At 37.6% G+C, this 22,851-nt stretch overlaps 24 non-coding genes across 24 annotated transcripts; 2 read left to right on the top strand and 22 right to left on the bottom strand.

The window, feature by feature from the left end:
* Positions 1-16: 16 nt before the first annotated feature.
* Positions 17-89, bottom strand: trnak-uuu (transfer RNA lysine (anticodon UUU)). The gene has a single exon. It is a non-coding gene; the product is annotated as a tRNA-Lys (tRNA).
* A 541-nt stretch (positions 90-630) lies between these two features.
* trnak-uuu (transfer RNA lysine (anticodon UUU)) lies at positions 631-703 on the bottom strand. The gene has a single exon. It is a non-coding gene; the product is annotated as a tRNA-Lys (tRNA).
* Positions 704-2,093: 1,390 nt separating this feature from the next.
* On the bottom strand, positions 2,094-2,166 carry trnak-uuu (transfer RNA lysine (anticodon UUU)). Its single transcript has one exon. It is a non-coding gene; the product is annotated as a tRNA-Lys (tRNA).
* A 541-nt stretch (positions 2,167-2,707) lies between these two features.
* On the bottom strand, positions 2,708-2,780 carry trnak-uuu (transfer RNA lysine (anticodon UUU)). Its single transcript has one exon. It is a non-coding gene; the product is annotated as a tRNA-Lys (tRNA).
* A 1,390-nt stretch (positions 2,781-4,170) lies between these two features.
* Positions 4,171-4,243, bottom strand: trnak-uuu (transfer RNA lysine (anticodon UUU)). Its single transcript has one exon. It is a non-coding gene; the product is annotated as a tRNA-Lys (tRNA).
* A 541-nt stretch (positions 4,244-4,784) lies between these two features.
* trnak-uuu (transfer RNA lysine (anticodon UUU)) lies at positions 4,785-4,857 on the bottom strand. Its single transcript has one exon. It is a non-coding gene; the product is annotated as a tRNA-Lys (tRNA).
* A 2,005-nt stretch (positions 4,858-6,862) lies between these two features.
* Positions 6,863-6,935, bottom strand: trnak-uuu (transfer RNA lysine (anticodon UUU)). Its single transcript has one exon. It is a non-coding gene; the product is annotated as a tRNA-Lys (tRNA).
* Positions 6,936-8,325: 1,390 nt separating this feature from the next.
* trnak-uuu (transfer RNA lysine (anticodon UUU)) lies at positions 8,326-8,398 on the bottom strand. The gene has a single exon. It is a non-coding gene; the product is annotated as a tRNA-Lys (tRNA).
* Positions 8,399-8,939: 541 nt separating this feature from the next.
* On the bottom strand, positions 8,940-9,012 carry trnak-uuu (transfer RNA lysine (anticodon UUU)). Its single transcript has one exon. It is a non-coding gene; the product is annotated as a tRNA-Lys (tRNA).
* Positions 9,013-10,857: 1,845 nt separating this feature from the next.
* Positions 10,858-10,930, bottom strand: trnak-uuu (transfer RNA lysine (anticodon UUU)). Its single transcript has one exon. It is a non-coding gene; the product is annotated as a tRNA-Lys (tRNA).
* Positions 10,931-11,472: 542 nt separating this feature from the next.
* On the bottom strand, positions 11,473-11,545 carry trnak-uuu (transfer RNA lysine (anticodon UUU)). Its single transcript has one exon. It is a non-coding gene; the product is annotated as a tRNA-Lys (tRNA).
* A 979-nt stretch (positions 11,546-12,524) lies between these two features.
* On the bottom strand, positions 12,525-12,597 carry trnak-uuu (transfer RNA lysine (anticodon UUU)). Its single transcript has one exon. It is a non-coding gene; the product is annotated as a tRNA-Lys (tRNA).
* Positions 12,598-13,575: 978 nt separating this feature from the next.
* Positions 13,576-13,648, bottom strand: trnak-uuu (transfer RNA lysine (anticodon UUU)). The gene has a single exon. It is a non-coding gene; the product is annotated as a tRNA-Lys (tRNA).
* A 978-nt stretch (positions 13,649-14,626) lies between these two features.
* trnak-uuu (transfer RNA lysine (anticodon UUU)) lies at positions 14,627-14,699 on the bottom strand. The gene has a single exon. It is a non-coding gene; the product is annotated as a tRNA-Lys (tRNA).
* A 583-nt stretch (positions 14,700-15,282) lies between these two features.
* Positions 15,283-15,355, top strand: trnaa-ugc (transfer RNA alanine (anticodon UGC)). Its single transcript has one exon. It is a non-coding gene; the product is annotated as a tRNA-Ala (tRNA).
* A 324-nt stretch (positions 15,356-15,679) lies between these two features.
* trnak-uuu (transfer RNA lysine (anticodon UUU)) lies at positions 15,680-15,752 on the bottom strand. The gene has a single exon. It is a non-coding gene; the product is annotated as a tRNA-Lys (tRNA).
* Positions 15,753-16,730: 978 nt separating this feature from the next.
* trnak-uuu (transfer RNA lysine (anticodon UUU)) lies at positions 16,731-16,803 on the bottom strand. Its single transcript has one exon. It is a non-coding gene; the product is annotated as a tRNA-Lys (tRNA).
* Positions 16,804-17,781: 978 nt separating this feature from the next.
* Positions 17,782-17,854, bottom strand: trnak-uuu (transfer RNA lysine (anticodon UUU)). Its single transcript has one exon. It is a non-coding gene; the product is annotated as a tRNA-Lys (tRNA).
* Positions 17,855-18,832: 978 nt separating this feature from the next.
* trnak-uuu (transfer RNA lysine (anticodon UUU)) lies at positions 18,833-18,905 on the bottom strand. Its single transcript has one exon. It is a non-coding gene; the product is annotated as a tRNA-Lys (tRNA).
* Positions 18,906-19,084: 179 nt separating this feature from the next.
* Positions 19,085-19,157, bottom strand: trnak-uuu (transfer RNA lysine (anticodon UUU)). Its single transcript has one exon. It is a non-coding gene; the product is annotated as a tRNA-Lys (tRNA).
* Positions 19,158-19,740: 583 nt separating this feature from the next.
* On the top strand, positions 19,741-19,813 carry trnaa-agc (transfer RNA alanine (anticodon AGC)). Its single transcript has one exon. It is a non-coding gene; the product is annotated as a tRNA-Ala (tRNA).
* Positions 19,814-20,137: 324 nt separating this feature from the next.
* Positions 20,138-20,210, bottom strand: trnak-uuu (transfer RNA lysine (anticodon UUU)). The gene has a single exon. It is a non-coding gene; the product is annotated as a tRNA-Lys (tRNA).
* A 978-nt stretch (positions 20,211-21,188) lies between these two features.
* On the bottom strand, positions 21,189-21,261 carry trnak-uuu (transfer RNA lysine (anticodon UUU)). Its single transcript has one exon. It is a non-coding gene; the product is annotated as a tRNA-Lys (tRNA).
* A 978-nt stretch (positions 21,262-22,239) lies between these two features.
* Positions 22,240-22,312, bottom strand: trnak-uuu (transfer RNA lysine (anticodon UUU)). The gene has a single exon. It is a non-coding gene; the product is annotated as a tRNA-Lys (tRNA).
* Between the last annotated feature and the right edge of the window lie 539 nt (positions 22,313-22,851).

Raw genomic sequence — 22,851 nt, 5'->3', positions numbered from 1 at the left:
TTCACATTTGAAATACCGCCTGAACAGGGACTTGAACCCTGGACCCTCAGATTAAAAGTCTGATGCCCTACCGGCTGAGAATTCCAGGCTTCATTTTGTAACAAATATTTGCCCATTAAAAACGGATTTCAATTTTCCATTAAAAGTACCTGTACCAGCAACATAGAATCAAAGCCATAAGCAATGCTTGCTGTAGAGAAATGCTTTTTACCTTAGGCAATTTCTTGCATATAGGGGAATTAGCTCAAATTGTAGAGCGCTCGCTTAGCATGTGAGAGGTAGCGGGATCGATGCTTGCAATCTGCAATATCTTGCGATTTTCAAAGAATTTCTATTTCTATGACGTTTAATAAGAATTGAAGTAGAGTTTTTTGGGGAACATACGGTTCTTTGCCCCAGCCGCCTCAGCTGAGAGGTTGAACAAAATGAGGCATCATTCTGCCCTTTAGACAGTTTCAATAAGTTAATCGCAACAAATACAAATAACTTGTTAAACGTGCTATTTGCAGGGTTACCAGGCTTCAAATTTTGTAAATCTCTGTAAAGAATCAAAATTACCACAGAGTATTCCAGTAATCATTGACTTTTGCTGAAATAATAGTATCATTGAAGCATTCACATTTGAAATACTGCCTGAACAGGGACTTGAACCCTGGACCCTCAGATTAAAAGTCTGATGCTCTACCGGCTGAGCTATCCAGGCATCAATATGTAACAAATATTTGCCCATGAAAAACGGATTTCAATTTTCCATTAAAAGTACCTGTACCAGCTACATAGAATCAAAGCCATAAGCAATGCTTGCTGTAGAGAAATGCTTTTTACCTTAGGCAATTTCTTGCATATAGGGGAATTAGCTCAAATTGTAGAGCGCTCGCTTAGCATGTGAGAGGTAGCGGGTTCGATGCCTGCATTCTCCAATGTCTTGCGATTTTCAAAGAATTTTCCAGTTATGGACAGTGATTAAGAAATGGCCTACAGTGTGTTGGAGAACATTTGGTTCTTTGCAAATAACCTGTGCAGCTGGGAGGTTAAGCCCAATGGAATGCATTATTCACTATATTAGATAGTGTCAGTTACTTTATTGGAATACATTTTTGTAGATTGTTCAATGTGCAGTTTGCAAGAATTCTGTTTTTAAATCTCAGAATATAAATATTTGCACATCAAAAAGAGATTTAAATTTTCCAGGTACCTGTACCAGCTACATAGAATCAAAGCCATAAGCAATGCTTGCTGTAGAGAAATGATTTTTACCTTATGCAATTTCTCACAGATAGGGGAATTAGCTCAAATGGTAGAGCGCTCGCTTAGCATGTGAGAGGTAGCGGGATCGATGCCTGCATTCTCCAATGTCTTGCGATTTTCAAAGAATTTTCCAGTTATGGACAGTGATTAAGAAATGGCCTGCCGTGTGTTGGAGAACATTTGGTTCTTTGCAAATAACCTGTGCAGCTGGGAGGTTAAGCCCAATGGAATGCATTATTCACTATATTAGATAGTGTCAGTTACTTTATTGGAATACATTTTTGTAGATTGTTCAATGTGCAGTTTGCAAGAATTCTGTTTTTAAATCTCAGAATATAAATATTTGCACATCAAAAAGAGATTTAAATTTTCCATTAAAAGTACCTGTACCAGCTACATAGAATCAAAGCCATAAGCTATGCTTGCTGTCGAGAAATGTTTTTTAGCTTATGCAAATTCTTGTAGATGGGGGAATTAGCTCAAATGGAATAGTGCTCGCTTAGCATGTGAGAGGTAGCGGGATCGATGCCTGCATTCTCCAATGTCTTGCGATTTTCAAAGAATTTCTATTTCTATGACTGTTAATAAGAATTGAAGTAGAGTTCTTTGCCCAGCCGCCTCAGCTGAGAGGTTGAACAAAATGAGGCATCATTCTGCCCTTTAGACAGTTTCAATAAGTTAATCGCAACAAATACAAATAACTTGTTAAACGTGCTATTTGCAGGGTTACAAGGCTTCAAATTTTGTAAATCTCTGTAAAGAATCAAAATTACCACAGAGTATTCCAGTAATCATTGACTTTTGCTGAAATAATAGTATCATTGAAGCATTCACATTTGAAATACCGCCTGAACAGGGACTTGAACCCTGGACCCTCAGATTAAAAGTCTGATGCCCTACCGGCTGAGAAATCCAGGCTTCATTTTGTAACAAATATTTGCCCATTAAAAACGGATTTCAATTTTCCATTAAAAGTACCTGTACCAGCAACATAGAATCAAAGCCATAAGCAATGCTTGCTGTAGAGAAATGCTTTTTACCTTAGGCAATTTCTTGCATATAGGGGAATTAGCTCAAATTGTAGAGCGCTCGCTTAGCATGTGAGAGGTAGCGGGATCGATGCTTGCAATCTGCAATATCTTGCGATTTTCAAAGAATTTCTATTTCTATGACGTTTAATAAGAATTGAAGTAGAGTTTTTTGGGGAACATACGGTTCTTTGCCCCAGCCGCCTCAGCTGAGAGGTTGAACAAAATGAGGCATCATTCTGCCCTTTAGACAGTTTCAATAAGTTAATCGCAACAAATACAAATAACTTGTTAAACGTGCTATTTGCAGGGTTACCAGGCTTCAAATTTTGTAAATCTCTGTAAAGAATCAAAATTACCACAGAGTATTCCAGTAATCATTGACTTTTGCTGAAATAATAGTATCATTGAAGCATTCACATTTGAAATACTGCCTGAACAGGGACTTGAACCCTGGACCCTCAGATTAAAAGTCTGATGCTCTACCGGCTGAGCTATCCAGGCATCAATATGTAACAAATATTTGCCCATGAAAAACGGATTTCAATTTTCCATTAAAAGTACCTGTACCAGCTACATAGAATCAAAGCCATAAGCAATGCTTGCTGTAGAGAAATGCTTTTTACCTTAGGCAATTTCTTGCATATAGGGGAATTAGCTCAAATTGTAGAGCGCTCGCTTAGCATGTGAGAGGTAGCGGGTTCGATGCCTGCATTCTCCAATGTCTTGCGATTTTCAAAGAATTTTCCAGTTATGGACAGTGATTAAGAAATGGCCTACAGTGTGTTGGAGAACATTTGGTTCTTTGCAAATAACCTGTGCAGCTGGGAGGTTAAGCCCAATGGAATGCATTATTCACTATATTAGATAGTGTCAGTTACTTTATTGGAATACATTTTTGTAGATTGTTCAATGTGCAGTTTGCAAGAATTCTGTTTTTAAATCTCAGAATATAAATATTTGCACATCAAAAAGAGATTTAAATTTTCCAGGTACCTGTACCAGCTACATAGAATCAAAGCCATAAGCAATGCTTGCTGTAGAGAAATGATTTTTACCTTATGCAATTTCTCACAGATAGGGGAATTAGCTCAAATGGTAGAGCGCTCGCTTAGCATGTGAGAGGTAGCGGGATCGATGCCTGCATTCTCCAATGTCTTGCGATTTTCAAAGAATTTTCCAGTTATGGACAGTGATTAAGAAATGGCCTGCCGTGTGTTGGAGAACATTTGGTTCTTTGCAAATAACCTGTGCAGCTGGGAGGTTAAGCCCAATGGAATGCATTATTCACTATATTAGATAGTGTCAGTTACTTTATTGGAATACATTTTTGTAGATTGTTCAATGTGCAGTTTGCAAGAATTCTGTTTTTAAATCTCAGAATATAAATATTTGCACATCAAAAAGAGATTTAAATTTTCCATTAAAAGTACCTGTACCAGCTACATAGAATCAAAGCCATAAGCTATGCTTGCTGTCGAGAAATGTTTTTTAGCTTATGCAAATTCTTGTAGATGGGGGAATTAGCTCAAATGGAATAGTGCTCGCTTAGCATGTGAGAGGTAGCGGGATCGATGCCTGCATTCTCCAATATCTTGCGATTTTCAAAGAATTTCTATTTCTATGACTGTTAATAAGAATTGAAGTAGAGTTCTTTGCCCAGCCGCCTCAGCTGAGAGGTTGAACAAAATGAGGCATCATTCTGCCCTTTAGACAGTTTCAATAAGTTAATCGCAACAAATACAAATAACTTGTTAAACGTGCTATTTGCAGGGTTACAAGGCTTCAAATTTTGTAAATCTCTGTAAAGAATCAAAATTACCACAGAGTATTCCAGTAATCATTGACTTTTGCTGAAATAATAGTATCATTGAAGCATTCACATTTGAAATACCGCCTGAACAGGGACTTGAACCCTGGACCCTCAGATTAAAAGTCTGATGCCCTACCGGCTGAGAAATCCAGGCTTCATTTTGTAACAAATATTTGCCCATTAAAAACGGATTTCAATTTTCCATTAAAAGTACCTGTACCAGCAACATAGAATCAAAGCCATAAGCAATGCTTGCTGTAGAGAAATGCTTTTTACCTTAGGCAATTTCTTGCAAATAGGGGAATTAGCTCAAATTGTAGAGCGCTCGCTTAGCATGTGAGAGGTAGCGGGATCGATGCCTGCAATCTGCAATATCTTGCGATTTTCAAAGAATTTCTATTTCTATGACGTTTAATAAGAATTGAAGTAGAGTTTTTTGGGGAACATACGGTTCTTTGCCCCAGCCGCCTCAGCTGAGAGGTTGAACAAAATGAGGCATCATTCTGCCCTTTAGACAGTTTCAATAAGTTAATCGCAACAAATACAAATAACTTGTTAAACGTGCTATTTGCAGGGTTACCAGGCTTCAAATTTTGTAAATCTCTGTAAAGAATCAAAATTACCACAGAGTATTCCAGTAATCATTGACTTTTGCTGAAATAATAGTATCATTGAAGCATTCACATTTGAAATACTGCCTGAACAGGGACTTGAACCCTGGACCCTCAGATTAAAAGTCTGATGCTCTACCGGCTGAGCTATCCAGGCATCAATATGTAACAAATATTTGCCCATGAAAAACGGATTTCAATTTTCCATTAAAAGTACCTGTACCAGCTACATAGAATCAAAGCCATAAGCAATGCTTGCTGTAGAGAAATGCTTTTTACCTTAGGCAATTTCTTGCATATAGGGGAATTAGCTCAAATTGTAGAGCGCTCGCTTAGCATGTGAGAGGTAGCGGGTTCGATGCCTGCATTCTCCCATGTCTTGCGATTTTCAAAGAATTTTCCAGTTATGGACAGTGATTAAGAAATGGCCTACAGTGTGTTGGAGAACATTTGGTTCTTTGCAAATAACCTGTGCAGCTGGGAGGTTAAGCCCAATGGAATGCATTATTCACTATATTAGATAGTGTCAGTTACTTTATTGGAATACATTTTTGTAGATTGTTCAATGTGCAGTTTGCAAGAATTCTGTTTTTAAATCTCAGAATATAAATATTTGCACATCAAAAAGAGATTTAAATTTTCCAGGTACCTGTACCAGCTACATAGAATCAAAGCCATAAGCAATGCTTGCTGTAGAGAAATGATTTTTACCTTATGCAATTTCTCACAGATAGGGGAATTAGCTCAAATGGTAGAGCGCTCGCTTAGCATGTGAGAGGTAGCGGGATCGATGCCTGCATTCTCCAATGTCTTGCGATTTTCAAAGAATTTTCCAGTTATGGACAGTGATTAAGAAATGGCCTGCCGTGTGTTGGAGAACATTTGGTTCTTTGCAAATAACCTGTGCAGCTGGGAGGTTAAGCCCAATGGAATGCATTATTCACTATATTAGATAGTGTCAGTTACTTTATTGGAATACATTTTTGTAGATTGTTCAATGTGCAGTTTGCAAGAATTCTGTTTTTAAATCTCAGAATATAAATATTTGCACATCAAAAAGAGATTTAAATTTTCCATTAAAAGTACCTGTACCAGCTACATAGAATCAAAGCCATAAGCTATGCTTGCTGTCGAGAAATGTTTTTTAGCTTATGCAAATTCTTGTAGATGGGGGAATTAGCTCAAATGGAATAGTGCTCGCTTAGCATGTGAGAGGTAGCGGGATCGATGCCTGCATTCTCCAATGTCTTGCGATTTTCAAAGAATTTCTATTTCTATGACTGTTAATAAGAATTGAAGTAGAGTTCTTTGCCCAGCCGCCTCAGCTGAGAGGTTGAACAAAATGAGGCATCATTCTGCCCTTTAGACAGTTTCAATAAGTTAATCGCAACAAATACAAATAACTTGTTAAACGTGCTATTTGCAGGGTTACAAGGCTTCAAATTTTGTAAATCTCTGTAAAGAATCAAAATTACCACAGAGTATTCCAGTAATCATTGACTTTTGCTGAAATAATAGTATCATTGAAGCATTCACATTTGAAATACCGCCTGAACAGGGACTTGAACCCTGGACCCTCAGATTAAAAGTCTGATGCCCTACCGGCTGAGAAATTCCAGGCTTCATTTTGTAACAAATATTTGCCCATTAAAAACGGATTTCAATTTTCCATTAAAAGTACCTGTACCAGCAACATAGAATCAAAGCCATAAGCAATGCTTGCTGTAGAGAAATGCTTTTTACCTTAGGCAATTTCTTGCATATAGGGGAATTAGCTCAAATTGTAGAGCGCTCGCTTAGCATGTGAGAGGTAGCGGGATCGATGCTTGCAATCTGCAATATCTTGCGATTTTCAAAGAATTTCTATTTCTATGACGTTTAATAAGAATTGAAGTAGAGTTTTTTGGGGAACATACGGTTCTTTGCCCCAGCCGCCTCAGCTGAGAGGTTGAACAAAATGAGGCATCATTCTGCCCTTTAGACAGTTTCAATAAGTTAATCGCAACAAATACAAATAACTTGTTAAACGTGCTATTTGCAGGGTTACCAGGCTTCAAATTTTGTAAATCTCTGTAAAGAATCAAAATTACCACAGAGTATTCCAGTAATCATTGACTTTTGCTGAAATAATAGTATCATTGAAGCATTCACATTTGAAATACTGCCTGAACAGGGACTTGAACCCTGGACCCTCAGATTAAAAGTCTGATGCTCTACCGGCTGAGCTATCCAGGCATCAATATGTAACAAATATTTGCCCATGAAAAACGGATTTCAATTTTCCATTAAAAGTACCTGTACCAGCTACATAGAATCAAAGCCATAAGCAATGCTTGCTGTAGAGAAATGCTTTTTACCTTAGGCAATTTCTTGCATATAGGGGAATTAGCTCAAATTGTAGAGCGCTCGCTTAGCATGTGAGAGGTAGCGGGTTCGATGCCTGCATTCTCCAATGTCTTGCGATTTTCAAAGAATTTTCCAGTTATGGACAGTGATTAAGAAATGGCCTACAGTGTGTTGGAGAACATTTGGTTCTTTGCAAATAACCTGTGCAGCTGGGAGGTTAAGCCCAATGGAATGCATTATTCACTATATTAGATAGTGTCAGTTACTTTATTGGAATACATTTTTGTAGATTGTTCAATGTGCAGTTTGCAAGAATTCTGTTTTTAAATCTCAGAATATAAATATTTGCACATCAAAAAGAGATTTAAATTTTCCAGGTACCTGTACCAGCTACATAGAATCAAAGCCATAAGCAATGCTTGCTGTAGAGAAATGATTTTTACCTTATGCAATTTCTCACAGATAGGGGAATTAGCTCAAATGGTAGAGCGCTCGCTTAGCATGTGAGAGGTAGCGGGATCGATGCCTGCATTCTCCAATGTCTTGCGATTTTCAAAGAATTTTCCAGTTATGGACAGTGATTAAGAAATGGCCTGCCGTGTGTTGGAGAACATTTGGTTCTTTGCAAATAACCTGTGCAGCTGGGAGGTTAAGCCCAATGGAATGCATTATTCACTATATTAGATAGTGTCAGTTACTTTATTGGAATACATTTTTGTAGATTGTTCAATGTGCAGTTTGCAAGAATTCTGTTTTTAAATCTCAGAATATAAATATTTGCACATCAAAAAGAGATTTAAATTTTCCATTAAAAGTACCTGTACCAGCTACATAGAATCAAAGCCATAAGCTATGCTTGCTGTCGAGAAATGTTTTTTAGCTTATGCAAATTCTTGTAGATGGGGGAATTAGCTCAAATGGAATAGTGCTCGCTTAGCATGTGAGAGGTAGCGGGATCGATGCCTGCATTCTCCAATGTCTTGCGATTTTCAAAGAATTTCTATTTCTATGACTGTTAATAAGAATTGAAGTAGAGTTCTTTGCCCAGCCGCCTCAGCTGAGAGGTTGAACAAAATGAGGCATCATTCTGCCCTTTAGACAGTTTCAATAAGTTAATCGCAACAAATACAAATAACTTGTTAAACGTGCTATTTGCAGGGTTACAAGGCTTCAAATTTTGTAAATCTCTGTAAAGAATCAAAATTACCACAGAGTATTCCAGTAATCATTGACTTTTGCTGAAATAATAGTATCATTGAAGCATTCACATTTGAAATACCGCCTGAACAGGGACTTGAACCCTGGACCCTCAGATTAAAAGTCTGATGCCCTACCGGCTGAGAAATCCAGGCTTCATTTTGTAACAAATATTTGCCCATTAAAAACGGATTTCAATTTTCCATTAAAAGTACCTGTACCAGCAACATAGAATCAAAGCCATAAGCAATGCTTGCTGTAGAGAAATGCTTTTTACCTTAGGCAATTTCTTGCATATAGGGGAATTAGCTCAAATTGTAGAGCGCTCGCTTAGCATGTGAGAGGTAGCGGGATCGATGCTTGCAATCTGCAATATCTTGCGATTTTCAAAGAATTTCTATTTCTATGACGTTTAATAAGAATTGAAGTAGAGTTTTTTGGGGAACATACGGTTCTTTGCCCCAGCCGCCTCAGCTGAGAGGTTGAACAAAATGAGGCATCATTCTGCCCTTTAGACAGTTTCAATAAGTTAATCGCAACAAATACAAATAACTTGTTAAACGTGCTATTTGCAGGGTTACCAGGCTTCAAATTTTGTAAATCTCTGTAAAGAATCAAAATTACCACAGAGTATTCCAGTAATCATTGACTTTTGCTGAAATAATAGTATCATTGAAGCATTCACATTTGAAATACTGCCTGAACAGGGACTTGAACCCTGGACCCTCAGATTAAAAGTCTGATGCTCTACCGGCTGAGCTATCCAGGCATCAATATGTAACAAATATTTGCCCATGAAAAACGGATTTCAATTTTCCATTACAAGTACCTGTACCAGCTACATAGAATCAAAGCCATAAGCAATGCTTGCTGTAGAGAAATGCTTTTTACCTTAGGCAATTTCTTGCATATAGGGGAATTAGCTCAAATTGTAGAGCGCTCGCTTAGCATGTGAGAGGTAGCGGGTTCGATGCCTGCATTCTCCAATGTCTTGCGATTTTCAAAGAATTTTCCAGTTATGGACAGTGATTAAGAAATGGCCTACAGTGTGTTGGAGAACATTTGGTTCTTTGCAAATAACCTGTGCAGCTGGGAGGTTAAGCCCAATGGAATGCATTATTCACTATATTAGATAGTGTCAGTTACTTTATTGGAATACATTTTTGTAGATTGTTCAATGTGCAGTTTGCAAGAATTCTGTTTTTAAATCTCAGAATATAAATATTTGCACATCAAAAAGAGATTTAAATTTTCCAGGTACCTGTACCAGCTACATAGAATCAAAGCCATAAGCAATGCTTGCTGTAGAGAAATGATTTTTACCTTATGCAATTTCTCACAGATAGGGGAATTAGCTCAAATGGTAGAGCGCTCGCTTAGCATGTGAGAGGTAGCGGGATCGATGCCTGCATTCTCCAATGTCTTGCGATTTTCAAAGAATTTTCCAGTTATGGACAGTGATTAAGAAATGGCCAGCCGTGTGTTGGAGAACATTTGGTTCTTTGCAAATAACCTGTGCAGCTGGGAGGTTAAGCCCAATGGAATGCATTATTCACTATATTAGATAGTGTCAGTTACTTTATTGGAATACATTTTTGTAGATTGTTCAATGTGCAGTTTGCAAGAATTCTGTTTTTAAATCTCAGAATATAAATATTTGCACATCAAAAAGAGATTTAAATTTTCCAGGTACCTGTACCAGCTACATAGAATCAAAGCCATAAGCAATGCTTGCTGTAGAGAAATGATTTTTACCTTATGCAATTTCTCACAGATAGGGGAATTAGCTCAAATGGTAGAGCGCTCGCTTAGCATGTGAGAGGTAGCGGGATCGATGCCTGGATTCTCCAATGTCTTGCGATTTTCAAAGAATTTTCCAGTTATGGACAGTGATTAAGAAATGGCCTGCCGTGTGTTGGAGAACATTTGGTTCTTTGCAAATAACCTGTGCAGCTGGGAGGTTAAGCCCAATGGAATGCATTATTCACTATATTAGATAGTGTCAGTTACTTTATTGGAATACATTTTTGTAGATTGTTCAATGTGCAGTTTGCAAGAATTCTGTTTTTAAATCTCAGAATATAAATATTTGCACATCAAAAAGAGATTTAAATTTTCCATTAAAAGTACCTGTACCAGCTACATAGAATCAAAGCCATAAGCTATGCTTGCTGTCGAGAATATGTTTTTTAGCTTATGCAAATTACTTGTAGATCGGGGAATTAGCTCAAATGGTAATAGTGCTCGCTTAGCATGTGAGAGGTAGTGGGATCGATGCCTGCATTCTCCAATGTCTTGCGATTTTCAAAGAATTTCTAATTTCTATGACTGTTAATAAGAATTGAAGTAGAGTTTTTTGGGGAACATACGGTTCTTTGCCCAGCCGCCTCAGCTGAGAGGTTGAACAAAATGAGGCATCATTCTGCCCTTTAGACAGTTTCAATAAGTTAATCGCAACAAATACAAATAACTTGTTAAACGTGCTATTTGCAGGGTTACAAGGCTTCAAATTTTGTAAATCTCTGTAAAGAATCAAAATTACCACAGAGTATTCCAGTAATCATTGACTTTTGCTGAAATAATAGTATCATTGAAGCATTCACATTTGAAATACCGCCTGAACAGGGACTTGAACCCTGGACCCTCAGATTAAAAGTCTGATGCCCTACCGGCTGAGAATTCCAGGCTTCATTTTGTAACAAATATTTGCCCATTAAAAACGGATTTCAATTTTCCATTAAAAGTACCTGTACCAGCAACATAGAATCAAAGCCATAAGCAATGCTTGCTGTAGAGAAATGCTTTTTACCTTAGGCAATTTCTTGCAAATAGGGGAATTAGCTCAAATTGTAGAGCGCTCGCTTAGCATGTGAGAGGTAGCGGGATCGATGCCTGCAATCTGCAATATCTTGCGATTTTCAAAGAATTTCTATTTCTATGACTGTTAATAAGAATTGAAGTAGAGTTTTTTGGGGAACATACGGTTCTTTGCCCCAGCCGCCTCAGCTGAGAGGTTGAACAGAATGAGGCATCATTCTGCCCTTTATACAGTTTCAATAAGTTAATCGCAACAAATACAAATAACTTGTTAAACGTGCTATTTGCAGGGTTACAAGGCTTCAAATTTTGTAAATCTCTGTAAAGAATCAGAATTACCACAGAGAATTCCAGTAATCATTGACTTTTGCTGAAATAATAGTATTCATTGAAGCATTCACATTTGAAATTCCACCTGAACAGGGACTTGAACCCTGGACCCTCAGATTAAATGTCTGATGCTCTACCGGCTGAGCTATCCAGGCATCAATATGTACTCAAATATTTGCCCATAAAAAACGGATTTCAATTTTCCATTAAAAGTACCTGTACCAGCTACATAGACTCAAAGCCATAAGCAATGCTTGCTGTAGAGAAATCATTTTTACCTTATGCAATTTCTTGTAGATAGGGGAATTAGCACAAATGGTAGAGCGCTCGCTTAGCATGTGAGAGGTAAGGGGGTCGATGCCTGCATTCTCCAATATCTTGCGATTTTCAAAGAATTTTCCAGTTATGGACAGTGATTAAGAAATGGCCAACAGTGTGTTGGAGAACATTTAGTTCTTTGCAAATAACCTGTGCAGCTGGGAGGATAAGCCCAATGGAATGCATTATTCACTATATTAGATAGTGTCAGTTACTTTATTGGAATACATTTTTGTAGATTGTTCAATGTGCAGTTTGCAAGAATTCTGTTTTTAAATCTCAGAATATAAATATTTGCACATCAAAGAGAGATTTAAATTTTCCATTAAAAGTACCTGTACCAGCTACATAGAATCAAAGCCATAAGCTATACTTGCTGTCGAGAAATGTTTTTTACCTTATGCAAATTCTTACAGATCGGGGAATTAGCTCAAATGGTAGAGCGCTCGCTTCGCATGTGAGAGGTAGCGGGATCGATGCCTGCATTCTCCAATGTCTTGCGATTTTCAAAGAATTTCAATTTCTATGACTGTTAATAAGAATTGAAGTAGAGTTTTTTGGGGAACATGCGGTTCTTTGCCCCAGCCGCCTCAGCTGAGAGGTTGAACAGAATGAGGCATCATTCTGCCCTTTATACACTTTCAATAAGTTAATCGCAACAAATACAAATAACTTGTTAAACGTGCTATTTGCAGGGTTACAAGGCTTCAAATTTTGTAAATCTCTGTAAAGAATCAAAATTACCACGGAGAATTCCAGTAATCATTGACTTTTGCTGAAATAATAGTATTATTGAAGCATTCACATTTGAAATTCCGCCTGAACAGGGACTTGAACCCTGGACCCTCAGATTAAAAGTCTGATGCTCTACCGGCTGAGCTATCCAGGCATTAGTATATAACAAATATTTGTCCATCAAAAACGGATTTCAATTTTCCATTAAAAGTACCTGTACCAGCTACATAGAATCAAAGCCATAAGCAATGCTTGCTGTAGAGAAATCATTTTTACCTTATGCAATTATTTGCAGATCGGGGAATTAGCACAAATGGTAGAGTGCTCGCTTAGCATGTGAGAGGTAGCGGGGTCGATGCCTGCATTCTCCATTGTCTTGCGATTTTCAAAGAATTTTCCAGTTATGGACAGTGATTAAGAAATGGCCTACAGTGTGTTGGAGAACATTTGGTTCTTTGCAAATAACCTGTGCAGCTGGGAGGTTAAGCCCAATGGAATGCATTATTCACTATATTAGATAGTGTCAGTTACTTTTTTGGAATACATTTTTGTAGATTGTTCAATGTGCAGTTTGCAAGAATTCTGTTTTTAAATCTCAGAATATAAATATTTGCACATCAAAAAGAGATTTAAATTTTCCATTAAAGGTACCTGTACCAGCTACATAGAATCAAAGCCATAAGCTATGCTTGCTGTCGAGAAATGTTTTTTACCTTATGCGAATTCTTGCAGAACGGGGAATTAGCTAATTTGGTAGAGTGCTCGCTTAGCATGTGAGAGGTAGCGGGATCGATGCCTGCATTCTCCAATGTCTTGCGATTTTCAAAGAATTTCTATTTCTATGACTGTTAATAAGAATTGAGGTAGAGTTTTTTGGGGAACATACGTTTCTTTGCCCCAGCCGCCTCAGCTGAGAGGTTGAACAAAATGAGGCATCATTCTGCCCTTCAGACACTTTCAATAAGTTAATCGCAACAATTACAAATAACTTGTTAAACGTGCTATTTGCAGGGTAACAAGGCTTCAAATTTTGTAAATCTCTGTAAAGAATCAAAATTACCACAGAGTATTCCAGTAATCATTGACTTTTGCTGAAATAATAGTATCATTGAAGCATTCACATTTGAAACACTGCCTGAACAGGGACTTGAACCCTGGACCCTCAGATTAAAAGTCTGATGCTCTACCGGCTGAGCAATCCAGGCTTTATTTTGTAACAAATATTTGCCCATCAAAAACGGATTTAAATTTTCCATTAAAAGTACCTGTACCAGCTACATATAATCAAAGCCATAAGCAATGCTTGCTGTAGAGAAATGATTTTTACCTTATGCAATTTCTTGCAGATAGGGGAATTAGCACAACTGGTAGAGCGCTTGCTTAGTATGTGAGAGGTAAGGGGGTCGATGCCTGCATTCTCCAATGTCTTGCGATTTTCAAAGAATTTTCCAGTTGTGGACAGTGATTAAGAAATGGCCTACAGTGTGTTGGAGAACATTTGGTTCTTTGCAAATAACCTGTGTAGCTGGGAGGTTAAGCCCAATGGAATGCATTATTCACTATATTAGATAGTGTCAGTTACTTTATTGGAATACATTTTTGTAGATTGTTCAATGTGCAGTTTGCAAGAATTCTGTTTTTAAATCTCAGAATATAAATATTTGCACATCAAAAAGAGATTTAAATTTTCCATTAAAAGTACCTGTACCAGCTACATAGAATCAAAGCCAAAAGCTATGCTTGCTGTCGAGAAATGTTTTTTACCTTATGCGAATTTTTGCAGATCGGGGAATTAGCTCAAATGGTAGAGCGCTCGCTTAGCATGTGAGAGGTAGCGGGATCGATGCCTGCATTCTCCAATGTCTTTCGATTTTCAAAGAATTTCTATTTCTATGACTGTTAATAAGAATTGAAGTGGAGTTTTTTGGGGAACATACGGTTCTTTGCCACAGCCGCCTCAGCTGAGAGGTTGAACAAAATGAGGCATCATTCTGCCCTTTAGATAGTTTCAATAAATTAATCGCAACAAATACAAATAACTTGTTAAACGTGCTATTTGCAGGGTTACAAGGCTTCAAATTTTGTAAATCTCTGTAAAGAATCAAAATTAACACAGAGAATTCCAGTAATCATTGACATTTGCTGAAATAATAGTATCATTGAAGCATTCACATTTGAAATATCGCCTGAACAGGGACTTGAACCCTGGACCCTCAGATTAAAAGTCTGATGCTCTACCGGCTGAGCTATCCAGGCTTCATTATTTAACAAATATTTGCCCATCAAAAACGGATTTCAATTTTCCATTAAAAGTACCTGTACCAGCTACATAGAATCAAAGCCATAAGCAATGCTTGCTGTAGAGAAATGATTTTTACCTTATGCAATTTCTTGCAGATAGGGGAATTAGCACAACTGGTAGAGCGCTCGCTTAGCATGTGAGAGGTAAGGGGGTCGATGCCTGCATTCTCCAATGTCTTGCGATTTTCAAAGAATTTTCCAGTTATGGACAGTGATTAAGAAATGGCCTACAGTGTGTTGGAGAACATTTGGTTCTTTGCAAATAACCTGTGCAGCTGGGAGGTTAAGCCCAATGGAATGCATTATTCACTATATTAGATAGTGTCAGTTACTTTATTGGAATACATTTTTGTAGATTGTTCAATGATTGTTCAATGCAAGAATTCTGTTTTTAAATCTCAGAATATAAATATTTGCACATCAAAAAGAGATTTAAATTTTCCATTAAAAGTACCTGTACCAGCTACATAGAATCAAAGCCATAAGCTATGCTTGCTGTCGAGAAATGTTTTTTACCTTATGCGAATTCTTGCAGTTCGGGGAATTAGCTCAAATGGTAGAGCGCTCGCTTTGCATGTGAGAGGTAGCAGGATCGATGCCTGCATTCTCCAATGTCTTTCGATTTTCAAAGAATTTCTATTTCTATGACTGTTAATAAGAATTGAAGTGGAGTTTTTTGGGGAACATACGGTTCTTTGCCCCAGCCGCCTCAGCTGAGAGGTTGAACAAAATGAGGCATCATTCTGCCCTTTAGATAGTTTCAATAAATTAATCGCAACAAATACAAATAACTTGTTAAACGTGCTATTTGCAGGGTTTCAAGGCTTCAAATTTTGTAAATCTCTGTAAAGAATCTAAATTAACACAGAGAATTGCAGTAATCATTGACTTTTGCTGAAATAATAGTATCATTGATGCATTCACATTTGAAATATCGCCTGAACAGGGACTTGAAGCCTGGACCCTCAGATTAAAAGTCTGATGCTCTACCGGCTGAGCTATCCAGGCTTCAACATGTAACAAATATTTGCACATCAAAAACGGATTTAAATTTTCCATTAAAAGTACCTGTACCAGCTACATAGAATCAAAGCCATAAGCAATGCTTGCTGTAGGGAACTGTTTTTTACCTTATGCGATGTCTTTCAATGAGGGGAATTAGCTCAAATGGTAGAGCGCTCGCTTAGCATGTGAGAGGTAAGGGGGGCGATGCCTGCATTCTCCAATGAATTGCATTCTTCACAGAATTTTCCAGTTATGGACAGTGATTAAGAAATGGCCTACAGTGTGTTGGAGAACATTTGGTTCTTTGCAAATAACCTGTGCAGCTGGGAGGTTAAGCCCAATGGAATGCATTATTCACTATATTAGATAGTGTCAGTTACTTTATTGGAATACATTTTTGTAGATTGTTCAATGTGCAGTTTGCAAGAATTCTGTTTTTAAATCTCAGAATATAAATATTTGCACATCAAAAAGAGATTTAAATTTTCCATTAAAAGTACCTGTACCAGCTACATAGAATCAAAGCCATAAGCTATGCTTGCTGTCGAGAAATGTTTTTTACCTTATGCGATTTCTTGCAGAACGGGGAATTAGCTAAATTGGTAGAGTGCTCGCTTAGCATGTGAGAGGTAGCGGGATCGATGCCTGCATTCTCCAATGTCTTGCGATTTCCAAAGAATTTCTATTTCTATGACTGTTAATAAGAATTGAGGTAGAGTTTTTTGGGGAACATACGGTTCTTTGCCCCAGCCGCCTCAGCTGAGAGGTTGAACAAAATGAGGCATCATTCTGCCCTTCAGACACTTTCAATAAGTTAATCGCAACAATTACAAATAACTTGTTAAACGTGCTATTTGCAGGGTAACAAGGCTCCAAATTTTGTAAATCTCTGTAAAGAATCAAAATTACCACAGAGTATTCCAGTAATCATTGACTTTTGCTGAAATAATAGTATCATTGAAGCATTCACATTTGAAATACCGCCTGAACAGGGACTTGAACCCTGGACCCTCAGATTAAAAGTCTGATGCTCTACCGGCTGAGCAATCCAGGCTTCATTTTGTAACATATATTTGCCCATCAAAAACGGATTTAAATTTTCCATTAAAAGTACCTGTACCAGCTACATAGAATCAAAGCCATAAGCAATGCTTGCTGTAGGGAACTGTTTTTTACCTTATGCGATGTCTTTCACTGTGGGGAATTAGCTCAAATGGTAGAGTGCTCGCTTAGCATGTGAGAGGTAGCGGGATCGATGCCTGCATTCTCCAATGAATTACATTCTTCACAGAATTTTCCAGTTATGGACAGTGATTAAGAAATGGCCTACAGTGTGTTGGAGAACATTTGGTTCTTTGCAAATAACCTGTGCAGCTGGGAGGTTAAGCCCAATGGAATGCATTATTCACTATATTAGATAGTGTCAGTTACTTTATTGGAATACATTTTTGTAGATTGTTCAATGTGCAGTTTGCAAGAATTCTGTTTTTAAATCTCAGAATATAAATATTTGCACATCAAAAAGAGATTTAAATTTTCCATTAAAAGTACCTGTACCAGCTACATAGAATCAAAGCCATAAGCTATGCTTGCTGTCGAGAAATGTTTTTTACCTTATGCGAATTCTTGCAGAACGGGGATTTAGCTAATTTGGTAGAGTGCTCGCTTAGCATGTGAGAGGTAGCGGGATCGATGCCTGCATTCTCCAATGTCTTGCGATTTTCAAAGAATTTCTATTTCTATGACTGTTAATAAGAATTGAGGTAGAGTTTTTTGGGGAACATACGGTTCTTTGCCCCAGCCGCCTCAGCTGAGAGGTTGAACAAAATGAGGCATCATCCTGCCCTTCAGACACTTTCAATAAGTTAATCGCAACAATTACAAATAACTTGTTAAACGTGCTATTTGCAGGGTAACAAGGCTTCAAATTTTGTAAATCTCTGTAAAGAATCAAAATTACCACAGAGTATTCCAGTAATCATTGACTTTTGCTGAAATAATTGTATCATTGAAGCATTCACATTTTAAATACCACCTGAACAGGGACTTGAACCCTGGACCCTCAGATTAAATGTCTGATGCTCCACCAGCTGAGCTATCCAGGCTTCAATGTCTAGCAAATATTTGCCCATAAAAAACGGATTTCAATTTTCCATTAAAAGTACCTGTACCAGCTACATAGAATCAAAGCCATAAGCAATGCTTGCTGTAGAGAAATGATTTTTACCTTATGCAAATTCTTGTAGATAGGGGAATTAGCACAAATGGTAGAGCGCTCGCTTAGCATGTGAGAGGTAAGGGGGTCGATGCCTGCATTCTCCAATATCTTGTGATTTTCAAAGAATTTTCCAGTTATGGACAATGATTAAGAAATGGCCTACAGTGTGTTGGAGAACATTTAGTTCTTTGCAAATAACCTGTGCAGCTGGGAGGTTAAGCCCAATGGAATGCATTATTCACTATATTAGATAGTGTCAGTTACTTTATTGGAATACATTTTTGTAGATTGTTCAATGTGCAGTTTGCAAGAATTCTGTTTTTAAATCTCAGAATATAAATATTTGCACATCAAAGAGAGATTTAAATTTTCCATTAAAATTACCTGTACCAGCTACATAGAATCAAAGCCATAAGCTATGCTTGCTGTCGAGAAATGTTTTTTACCTTATGCAAAATCTTGCAGATCGGGGAATTAGCTCAAATGGTAGAGCGCTCGCTTCGCATGTGAGAGGTAGCGGGATCGATGCCTGCATTCTCCAATGTCTTGCGATTTTCAAAGAATTTCAATTTCTATGACTGTTAATAAGAATTGAAGTAGAGTTTTTTGGGGAACATACGGTTCTTTGCCCCAGCCGCCTCAGCTGAGAGGTTGAACAGAATGAGGCATCATTCTGCCCTTTATACAGTTTCAATAAGTTAATCGCAACAAATACAAATAACTTGTTAAACGTGTTATTTGCAGGGTTACAAGGCTTCAAATTTTGTAAATCTCTGTAAAGAATCAAAATTACCACAGAGAATTCCAGTAATCATTGACTTTTGCTGAAATAATAGTATCATTGAAGCATTCACATTTGAAATATCGCCTGAACAGGGACTTGAACCCTGGACCCTCAGATTAAAAGTCTGATGCTCTACCGGCTGAGCAATCCAGGCTTCATATTGTAACAAATATTTGCCCATCAAAAACGGATTTAAATTTTCCATTAAAAGTACCTGTACCAGCTACATAGAATCAAAGCCATAAGCAATGCTTGCTGTAGGGAACTGTTTTTTACCTTATGCGATGTCTTTCAATGAGGGGAATTAGCTCGAAGCATTCACATTTGAAATATCGCCTGAACAGGGACTTGAACCCTGGACCCTCAGATTAAAAGTCTGATGCTCTACCGGCTGAGCTATCCAGGCTTCAATATTTAACAAATATTTGCCCATCAAAAACGGATTTCAATTTTCCATTAAAAGTACCTGTACCAGCTACATAGAATCAAAGCCATAAGCAATGCTTGCTGTAGAGAAATGATTTTTACCTCATGCAATTTCTTGCAGATAGGGGAATTAGCACAACTGGTAGAGCGCTCGCTTAGCATGTGAGAGGTAAGGGGGTCGATGCCTGCATTCTCCAATGTCTTGCGATTTTCAAAGAATTTTCCAGTTATGGACAGTGATTAAGAAATGGCCTACAGTGTGTTGGAGAACATTTGGTTCTTTGCAAATAACCTGTGCAGCTGGGAGGTTAAGCCCAATGGAATGCATTATTCACTATATTAGATAGTGTCAGTTACTTTATTGGAATACATTTTTGTAGATTGTTCAATGATTGTTCAATGCAAGAATTCTGTTTTTAAATCTCAGAATATAAATATTTGCACATCAAAAAGAGATTTAAATTTTCCATTAAAAGTACCTGTACCAGCTACATAGAATCAAAGCCATAAGCTATGCTTGCTGTCGAGAAATGTTTTTTACCTTATGCGAATTCTTGCAGATCGGGGAATTAGCTCAAATGGTAGAGCGCTCGCTTAGCATGTGAGAGGTAGCAGGATCGATGCCTGCATTCTCCAATGTCTTTCGATTTTCAACGAATTTCTATTTCTATGACTTTTAATAAGAATTGAAGTGGAGTTTTTTGGGGAACATACGGTTCTCTGCCCCAGCCGCCTCAGCTGAGAGGTTGAACAAAATGAGGCATCATTCTGCCCTTTAGATAGTTTCAATAAATTAATCGCAACAAATACAAATAACTTGTTAAACGTGCTATTTGCAGGGTTTCAAGGCTTCAAATTTTGTAAATCTCTGTAAAGAATCTAAATTAACACAGAGAATTCCAGTAATCATTGCCTTTTGCTGAAATAATAGTATCATTGAAGCATTCACATTTGAAATATCCCCTGAACAGGGACTTGAACCCTGCACCCTCAGATTAAAAGTCTGATGCTCTACCGGCTGAGCTATCCAGGCTTCAATATGTAACAAATATTTGCACATCAAAAACGGATTTAAATTTTCCATTAAAAGTACCTGTACCAGCTACATAGAATCAAAGCCATAAGCAATGCTTGCTGTAGGGAACTGTTTTTTACCTTATGCGATGTCTTTCAATGAGGGGAATTAGCTCAAATGGTAGAGCGCTCGCTTAGCATGTGAGAGGTAGCGGGGTCGATGCCTGCATTCTCCATTGTCTTGCGATTTTCAAAGAATTTTCCAGTTATGGACAGTGATTAAGAAATGGCCTACAGTGTGTTGGAGAACATTTGGTTCTTTGCAAATAACCTGTGCAGCTGGGAGGTTAAGCCCAATGGAATGCATTATTCACTATATTAGATAGTGTCAGTTACTTTATTGGCATTCATTTTTGTAGATTGTTCAATGTGCAGTTTGCAAGAATTCTGTTTTTAAATCTCAGAATATAAATATTTGCACATCAAAAAGAGATTTAAATTTTCCATTAAAAGTACCTGTACCAGCTACATAGAATCAAAGCCATAAGCTATGCTTGCTGTCGAGAAATGTTTTTTACCTTATGCGAATTCTTGCAGATCGGGGAATTAGCTCAAATGGTAGAGCGCTCGCTTAGCATGTGAGAGGTAGCGGGATCGATGCCTGCATTCTCCAATGTCTTTCGATTTTCAAAGAATTTCTATCTCTATGACTGTTAATAAGAATTGAAGTGGAGTTTTTTGGGGAACATACGGTTCTTTGCCCCAGCCGCCTCAGCTGAGAGGTTGAACAAAATGAGGCATCATTCTGCCCTTTAGACAGTTTCAATAAATTAATCGCAACAAATACAAATAACTTGTTAAACGTGCTATTTGCAGGGTTACAAGGCTTCAAATTTTGTAAGTCTCTGTAAAGAATCAAAATTTACACAGAGAATTCCAGTAATCATTGACTTTTGCTGAAGTAATAGTATCATTGAAGCATTCACATTTGAAATACCACCTGAACAGGGACTTGAACCCTGGACCCTCAGATTAAATGTCTGATGCTCTACCGGCTGAGCTATCCAGGCTTCAATGTCTATCAAATATTTGCCCATAAAAGACGGATTTCAATTTTCCATTAAAAGTACCTGTACCAGCTACATAGAATCAATGCCATAAGCAATGCTTGCTGTAGAGAAATCATTTTTACCTTATGCAATTTCTTGTAGATAGGGGACTTAGCACAAATGGTAGAGCGCTCGCTTAGCATGTGAGAGGTAAGGGGGTCGATGCCTGCATTCTCCATTGTCTTGCGATTTTCAAAGAATTTTCCAGTTATGGACAATGATTAAGAAATGGCCTACAGTGTGTTGGAGAACATTTAGTTCTTTGCAAATAACCTGTGCAGCTGGGAGGTTAAGCCCAATGGAATGCATTATTCACTATATTAGATAGTGTCAGTTACTTTATTGGAATACATTTTTGTAGATTGTTCAATGTGCAGTTTGCAAGAATTCTGTTTTTAAATCTCAGAATATAAATATTTGCACATCAAAGAGAGATTTAAATTTTCCATTAAAAGTACCTGTACCAGCTACATAGAATCAAAGCCATAAGCTATGCTTGCTGTCGAGATATGTTTTTTACCTTATGCAAATACTTGCAGATCGGGGAATTAGCTCAAATGGTAGAGCGCTCGCTTCGCATGTGAGAGGTAGAGGGATCGATGCCTGCATTCTCCAATGTCTTGCGATTTTCAAAGAATTTCAATTTCTATGACTGTTGATAAGAATTGAAGTAGAGTTTTTTGGGGAACATACGGTTCTTTGCCCCAGCCGCCTCAGCTGAGAGGTTGAACAGAATGAGGCATCATTCTGCCCTTTATACAGTTTCAATAAGTTAATCGCAACAAATACAAATAACTTGTTAAACGTGCTATTTGCAGGGTTACAAGGCTTCAAATTTTGTAAATCTCTGTAAAGAATCAAAATTACCACAGAGGATTCCAGTAATCATTGACTTTTGCTGAAATAATTGTATCATTTAAGCATTCACATTTTAAATACCGCCTGCACAGGGACTTGAACCCTGGACCCTCAGATTAAATGTCTGATGCTCTACCGGCTGAGCTATCCAGGCTTCAATGTCTATCAAATATTTTGCCCATAAAAATCGGATTTCAATTTTCCATTAAAAGTACCTGTACCAGCTACATAGAATCAAAGCCATAAGCAATGCTTGCTGTAGAGAAATGATTTTTACCTTATGCAATTTATTACAGATAGGGGAATTAGCACAAATGGTAGAGCGCTCGCTTAGCATGTGAGAGGTAGCAGGATCGATGCCTGCATTCTCCATTGTCTTGCGATTTTCAAAGAATTTTCCAGTTATGGACAGTGATTAAGAAATGGCCAACAGTGTGTTGGAGAACATTTAGTTCTTTGCAAATAACCTGTGCAGCTGGGAGGTTAAGCCCAATGGAATGCATTATTCACTATATTAGATAGTGTCAGTTACTTTATTGGAATACATTTTTGTAGATTGTTCAATGTGCAGGTTGCAAGAATTCTGTTTTTAAATCTCAGAATATAAATATTTGCGCATCAAAGAGAGATTTAAATTTTCCATTAAAAGTACCTGTACCAGCTACATAGAATCAAAGCCATAAGCTATGATTG

The sequence above is a fragment of the Gadus morhua genome, chromosome 17, assembly GCF_902167405.1.
Source record: "Gadus morhua chromosome 17, gadMor3.0, whole genome shotgun sequence".
Taxonomy (NCBI): Eukaryota; Metazoa; Chordata; class Actinopteri; order Gadiformes; family Gadidae; genus Gadus; species Gadus morhua.
Note: the sequence above shows the minus strand (reverse complement) of the source record. Positions and strands in the feature narration are given on the sequence as shown.